The following is a 7,974-nucleotide window of genomic DNA, read 5'->3' on the forward strand; positions in this document are numbered from 1 at the left end:
TGCCTATGAACTGAAGGGTCCTGGGTTCGATTCCAGTCAAGGGCACATGCCCGGGTTGTGGGCCCAATCCCCAGTGGGGGGCGTGCAGGAGGCAGCTGATCAATGATTCTCTCTCATCATTGATGTTTCTATCTCTCTCTTCCTCTCCCTTCCTCCCTGAAATCAATAAAAATATATTTTTGAAAAAGAATATCCATGCCCTAATGGGTCTTCAAACTCTAAGTGTAACATGCAGTTTTCACTGACTTCTATAATGTACCTGGGCCAAATCTAATAGGTTTAAGGTCAAGATACAAGAAAGAAAATTAGGCTTGAGAGCTAAAGTGCTCAAAATGAAAGATAATAAGTTTTGGTGAACAATAACAAGATGAAAACCATTCCAGATTTTAATCTCCATCATGCTGCTAGCCAGCTATTCTTCACCTGTCTAAGCCTGAATTTTCTTATGCGCAATATAATAATAAAAGCAGTGGATCAGAAGACTTAACATTCTTTCTAGCTCTAAAGTTCTGGAATTCATCCTCTCAAATAAAAGAGTAATACGCAAATTAACCATCACTCCGCTATAAGCCACGCCCACCAGCCAATCAGGGCGAGTATGCAAATTAACCCCAACCAAGATGGCTACCAGAAGGGAGGCTTGGGTTTCCCTGGCAACAGAGGAAGCCAAGCTTTCCACACACTCTGGCGGGCCCAGGCCTCCACTCAAGGATACAAAGTTTCAATTATAGAAGGTAAACAAATCCAAACAGAAACGGCTGCCGGCCACGGAGCGAGCAGGAGGCTTGGCTCCACTCCAGGCTACAAAGTTTCAATTGTAGCAGGTAAATAAATTCCAGATACCAGGGCCTCTGCTTGGGTCGCCAGGGGCGTGGCTGGCCTGCAAACCACCACAGGCCCCTCGCCCAGGCCTCTTCACACCCCAAGGGAACCCCACCCTGATCCAGGACACCCTTCAGGGCAAACCAGCTGGTCCCCACCCATGCACCAGGCCTCTATCCTATCTAATAAAAGAGTAATATGCAGATTGACCATCACTCCAACACACAAGATCAAGATAGCTGCCCCTATGTGGCCAAAGATCCTGCCCCCATGTGGACACAAGATGGCCACCACAAGATGGCCAGCAGGGGAGGGCAGTTGGGAGGGACCAGGTCTGCAAGGGAAGGCAGTTGAGAGGGACCAGGCCTGCAAGGGAAGGCAGTTGGAGGTGATCAACCCTGCAGAGGAGGGCAGTTAGGGGTGACCAGGCCGGCAGAGGAGGGAAGTTGGGGGCAAACAGGCTGGCAGGGGAGCATTTAGACATCAATCAGGCTGGCATGGGAGTGGTTAGGGGGTGATCAGGCTGGCAGGCAGAAGCGGTTAGGGGAAATCAGGAAGGCAGGCAGGCGAGCAGTTGGGAGCCAGCAATCCTGTATTGTCAGAGGGATGTCCGGTGGGATTGGGCCTAAACAGGCAGTTGGACCTCCCTCGAGGGGTCCCAGATTGGAGAGGGTGCAAGCTGGGCTGAGGGACACCCCCCCGCCCCTGTGCACGAATTTCGTGCACCGGGCCTCTAGTGTGTAAATAAATACTTAGTCCAGTTAGGTACATTTTCCTCTTATTTAGCTCAATTGAACTCACAGATAACAGCTTTCTCCTCACCTCCCATCCCAAAGCACTTTACTGTCCTGACCAAACAGGATATTATTTGGTAAAAATCAGATTGCCACTGACTTACCTTTTACTAATTCAGGTACAACAAGCATTAGAGACTCCCTTCCCAACAATAGGCAGCTGACCATTTGACCATTGCCTGGGTGCACAGCCAAACACAAAAGAGAAAATAAGGACAGAGATTCTTGCTGAAATCCCTCGTTCTTGTAAATTTGAAACTAACCCATTGGAAAATCCAGTGGCTTTTGTGGGTTAACTGTGCATGTGAAATGCAAGCTTGTTAAGTAAGAACTTAAACCAATGTTCATAATTTGGTGTCAGCCAGATTCCTTTTCCTTCCCCTTCCCCAGTGAAGTATGATCAAAAAAAGGGTTACAGCCCTAGCTGATTGGTTCAGTGGATAGAGCGTCAGCCTGCAGACTAAAGGGTCCCGGGTATGATTCCAGTCAAGGTCACATGCCCAGGTTGCGGGCTCGATCCCCAGTGGGGGGCGTGCAGGAGGCAGCCAATCAATGATTCTCTCTCATCATTGATATTTCTATTTATCTCTCCTTCTCCCTTCCTCTCTGAAATAAATAAAAATATATTAAAAAGAAAAGGGGAGTTACAAAGATGAGAGAAGGAAGAAAAAGAACCTTCTTCAGCTCATCGTAAAAATGTATCAGGAGTCTTAAAATGCTAGAAGCTGAGGATGCTAAGTGAACTTGGCCACTTAATTTCCTATCCCAGTAGCTACCCAACTAGACTATGGAAAGAATTAAAACAGATCCAGACTTTTCCCACTTTCAGAAACAGGTCAGACAATATGACTATCAGAATTTCTTTTTTTAAAATACATTTTTATTGATTTCAGAGGGGAAGGGAGAGGGAGAGATGGAAACATCAATGATGAGAAAGAATCATTGATCGACTGCCTCCTGCATGCCCACACTGGGGATCGAGCCCGCAACCTGGGCATGTGCCCTGACCAGGAATCAAACCATGACCTCCTGGTTCATAGGTCGATGCTCAACCACTGAGCCACGCCTGGCTGCATGACTGTCAGAATGTCTGTCTTTTCTCTGTAAATTAGAGCTGCTGTCAGCCTATCCGGGCACCATGACCCTGCTCCTACTCTGCCAAATTATGGAGGGAGAATGGGGATGGTCCTTCACACCAGGACATAAGGATATAACTAAAAAATGCTGAAATAGTTCAAGTAGGAGGACAAAAGCAAGGATAGGCAGCGTATAAAGATCAGGCACTTTCAGTAAGTGGGGGTATCAGATCCCAAAGGCACCTTTGACTCCCCCTCAGTGGAGGCCCATTTTGGAGACCCTGCAAAGTGAGTAAAGATCCCAGGAACCCATGTGCCTCTAGAGTACACCCCATTCCTTCTTTATGAAGGCAGCTTTGAGGTCAGGAAGTACCATTTCAGTGTTGCATCACAGTACAGTACTGCACACACTATAAGTATGGAAAACAGAGGAAATGTAATGCAAGATAGTGGTTAACCAGGTGATGGTATTGCTGAGAAACCAAACGGGACAAAGTGAAACAACCCAGAAATTGGCAAAAGCAGGAGGCCACTCCCTGGGATGGAGGAACAGAAGATGGAGGCAGTGCTATCAGAACCCTGAGAGTGGCGCCACCCAACAGCAACTGGGATCATCGAAATCTGTCCAGGAGGGGAGGAGTCTCTGCTCTGCCTGCAGCCACCAATGCAGATAGAACAGAGAGATACCCTGGTCGCACCCTTCCTCCTGCCCCCTAACCTCTGCTCTTCCTCCTCCTGCCCAAACCCAGAAGGAAGAAGGTCAGGTGGGAGCCTGAGAAATGCAGCCTGCTGGCATCCACGTTGCTGAGGCCCAGAGCAGAGCTGAGGGAGGGCGAGGAATGGACCCAGGGGCACAGGAATGGAGACCCAGGATGAGTATTTTCATGCCCTGTGGGCCAGGCCGTGCTCACTGCGGGGGGGGGGGGGGGGGGGGGGGGTCACTAATGCACAGGCCCAGGGAAGTTAAGGTGTGGTGTAAGCACAGACGCTTAAGCACATAATTACCACCCTCCCCTGAGAAGTGATAAGATACATCGAACTCAGAAAGGAATTGCAGTCTGGGAAAGGGTGCTTTTCTTATAGTGAGTGTGCTCCTTGAATGCCCTCGGGGAAAAATGTTAAAATGGTACCTCTCAAATGTGAAGCACAGACCCTGTATTTATTCTTCTTACAGAATCTCGTCTCTTAAAAACACCGTAAAAAGGTCCTAAAGGAATTATTGTTGCTCTTTTTATTTCTTGTTCCCCATGATCAAATGACTTCTGTCATCGTTGAGGGATTTTGACTGTCTCTGGAAAATGATGGCTGGAGTAACCCAACCAAAATGAATACTGTGGGAAGTAGGCCATTAGGCTGGAAAGACGCGCAGCTGAAGTGCCTTTGTAGCCTCGACCAGTCAAGTAGGGAGTGAAGGGAAGGAGAACAAAGTCGGCCTTTGCAAATGTAAAGAGATTTTCCAGGAAAGTGACAATAATTTAATTATATAAATGCTTCTGCTACTGCTACCCATGAAATCTTTTTTGGCAAAAAGACTGGCAGAATAAGTAGAGCAGGCTAAGTGATTATTGATAGGTTTGAATTAGAGCCAGATTAAAGGTACTATGCTGGCTTCCCGTGCGGGGTGGTTGAGGCAGCAGGCTTTGGATCAAGCCGGACCCCTTCCATAGCAGATAATCTGGGGCCACCATGTTCTGTCAAGGCACGTGAACGAGTTTTATGTCAGTGGGCTGAACATCAACATTTTTCTCTCCTGATTTACTTATCGTTAACACCAAGTATTAACACGAGTCGGTTTGATTTCTACTGCAAAAAGCAGATGCTACTGCAAGCATGCTACACATCATAACTATGGGATGATCACGTTTAAAGAGCAAATCCCATTCGCCATAGAGAGCCCGGGTAGCATTTCCACCCTTCATCTGCCCACCATGCTTCTGTTTTGTACCCAAAGTCTTAACAGCCCATGAAAGCTGATAAACACCTCTCCTTTAATAGCAGGCTAAGAATGCAATCATCATTAAGTGATTTTTTTAAGCCTGGGTGTGACTCCATTTATATTCGATTGGTTTTTAAAAATGAGGCTTTGTATTTTACTGGGAACCATCCAGATTTTTATTTAAAACAGAAATGCATAAAAAAAAAAATACTACACGGTTTCTGTTCTGGACCATTAATTTTTCAGTCAGATCTAACTATCATTTAATTGGTTCCTGATGCTAAAACTTGGATTCCACTTTAAACGCTTGAAACTAGAGCATATAGAATAATTTGTTATGCTGAGCTATTCATCCCAAATGTCCAGGGAAAATAAACCAATCTCAAAATAAAACTGGGCTACTTTCTGTGATGACATAAATTAATAACATAGCCAAAGAAATAAACCTTGAATCTATGTTTGCCCCTCCTCAAAAAAAATCATTAGGGTTTCCATGATGAAGTAATATTTAATGCCTATGTTTAATGTAAAAGGAGGTCTGTTAACTAAAAAAAAAAAAAAAAAAAAAAAAAAAATTCTGTGAACATACCATTAGAGGTTCTACCTAATTTAACAAGACTCAAAATCATAATTCAGAGAAATCTGTTTTTCTTGGGTATGTAAATGAATGTTGAGTACTCCTTATTTTTTCTACTTATAGAGCAATTAAAATTAATCCTGGCAATATTTTAATCCTGTGATTAATTTCTAAAGAAAACTTAAACTTTCCAAAGACTTCAAGGCAGTCTACGTTGTTACTCTACAACTTCAACTCTAAAACAGAAAATGCTTTCTAGATCGACTTTTTTTTTTTTTAGGAGTAGGAAAAAAATTATTGGATAACTTGGGAATTTAACCAGAAAAGTAGCTTGGGAGATCTGCATTGTAAATAGGTTTCTGTTCACAACAAACAGTCAATTTGTAATCTGGCTCAACTAACCAGCTCAGAAAAACAACCTCTGGACAGGAGGCATTCCGCACTCGCAGATAAGCACTAGTGAAAATCCTTGTGAAATAACTGCTAGCTCAGCATGCACCCGTGCAATTTGGTAACCACTCCTCTGGAGAGATGCCAAATTAGTTAGATAATCGCTGCGGCCTGCATGTAGCCCTAGAGGTGCTAACAAATTCCTTGAGGCTTTTCAAGGACAGCTTGGAGGTCCTCAGCTATGGACCAGGAACTGTTTCCGTAGCCTCAGTTATCGTTTTGTAAATTATTTTGTAAATGAAGAGCTCTCTTTACCACTGAAATGAAGCTTAAGGACAATAGAGCTGAGCTATTTTCCAGTGATTGAAACTGCAAAGGGGGAACAAAAAGGCATATAATATGCAATTTACTGAAGGAAGAGAAAGTTGGGCCTATCGTTTCCTACTTTGGAAATTTTTGAAATAGACTCATAAATTCGTCCTTGTTGGTACTTTAATTCTAACCCCTATTTAGGTGCAAAGTACTAACTAGGTGTGTATTTTTTAAAGGTTTCTATTCATCAGCCCCTGATTAGTTGTTTCCGGTAATTTTCTTTTCTATTTGAGTCCAGTAGCACAAGCATTTTTGTAATTAAATGATTGTTGCTCTTTGGGAAAATCTCCTTACACTTGCAAAGGCTGACTCTGTTCTCATTCTCCTCACCGCCTAGTTACTTGTAGTCCATGAAGGCGCTTCGACTGTGTGTCTTTCCAGCCTAATACTCCCCCAGCCCCCCCACCCACCCAACACACACACACACACACACACACACAAAAAAAAAAAAAAAAACATGTCAGAATACTGGTGCTGATTTAACTCTCTCCCCTGGTTCTTCTTTCTAGCAACAGCTTCCCTGGGCAAGGTTTATTTGCTTCAGGATATACATAGTCTGACTTAGTACCAAGAATTCATCATCAACCCCTGCTCCCGCCCCAGAACCCTTTTTTCTGGTTCTGCCTAGATCAGTGAGCAGGGCCAGGTCACAAGACAGGAAACTGGACACATTCAGAGATTTCCATGGCTCCCTCCACCTCCATCTGTAATCATCCACGACGACCTGTGGACAAGGCCTTCGTGGATGATTAGACCCCCAAATATGCCTCCATTTCACCTCATTTTCATCCTTGGCCCATTGCCTTTGATGAGGCTCTTATCATTGATTGCCTAAACTACTGCAATGCCCCTTTCTACTGTCTCTGTACATTCCTGCTCTTCCCTCTCCCCTCTGTTTTAACACTAACTAGGCCAGTCCCTCCACTTCGTAAAGTCACCAATGGCTGCAATGCCTAGTCTGCAGTCTGAACTCCTCGGCAGGCCTTGCGAGACCTCTGGGTCCCATCTCTGACCAATCTACGTATTTATTCTAGTTTGCTTGTCCCCAGGCTCCTCATTTTTTTTTTTTCTTGGAGTCGGCATCGAATGTCTTTCCCGTCCCACCCTTAACGTCTGTGTAGAGAATTCCACACCGATTCGGGTTCTTCTGCCTCCTCTGAGGAAGCCCCCAGGTCCACCCTGGCAGTAGGCTTCCCCTGGCCTCCCTTCCCGGGCACTATCCCTCCCACTTTTAGGGCGCTCACCCCTCTGCCAGGGAGTTAGCAATTTACAGATAGTTGCGAGTTCCCTGAGGCTTGGGATGTTTTCTTATCAGTTTCTGTATTCCTAGCACCTAATCCAAGTCCTAAGAACCTGAAGGGGGCAGGGGAGTTGAAGAAGGAAAGGAGGAAGATGGTAAAGGGAAGGAAGAAGGAGAGAAGGAAGAGAGGGAGGAAGGAAGAAAAGAAAGGAGCCAGTGCCAGTGTGTGTGTGTATGGGGGGGGGGGGGGGGGAGGCGGGGGAGAGAACGCATTTAGAAACCCGTGTTAGAATGAACACTTTAACCAGCGGAGAACCCAACACTGAAAAGCTGCACAGGGAAACACAAAGAAAGGAATACATCCTTAGCCTGCACTTGGAAGCTGTGTGTGAGGCCTGGAAAAAAAAAAAAAAAGATCTAAAAAGACAGTACAGTCCATAACTGAGTCATATGTTGAGATTGGTTTCTAGAACCAATCATATCTGAAAGTAAAGAAAATAATGAATGCCAGAATGGTGTGTGGGGGTGGATTTTTCTCCAAAATACACCCTAGAGGTTAAAAGGGAGGGGAGAGGATAAAGATTGACTAGACATGAGGGGAGCCAAAAAATCACCTCTCCACCTTCCGAGCTCCGCTCCCCCCACCCCCTCCTTTGAAAGGCATCAGGGAAAGGAAAGGGGGGTTGGACATTAATGGGGAAAAATCAACCACTCTGATTACAATGTTACATACTTTTTACTCACTCAGAAGGCCGGAGGAGGGGTCG

Source organism: Cnephaeus nilssonii (genome assembly GCF_951640355.1).
Source record: "Cnephaeus nilssonii genome assembly, chromosome: 1".
Lineage (NCBI taxonomy): Eukaryota > Metazoa > Chordata > Mammalia > Chiroptera > Vespertilionidae > Cnephaeus > Cnephaeus nilssonii.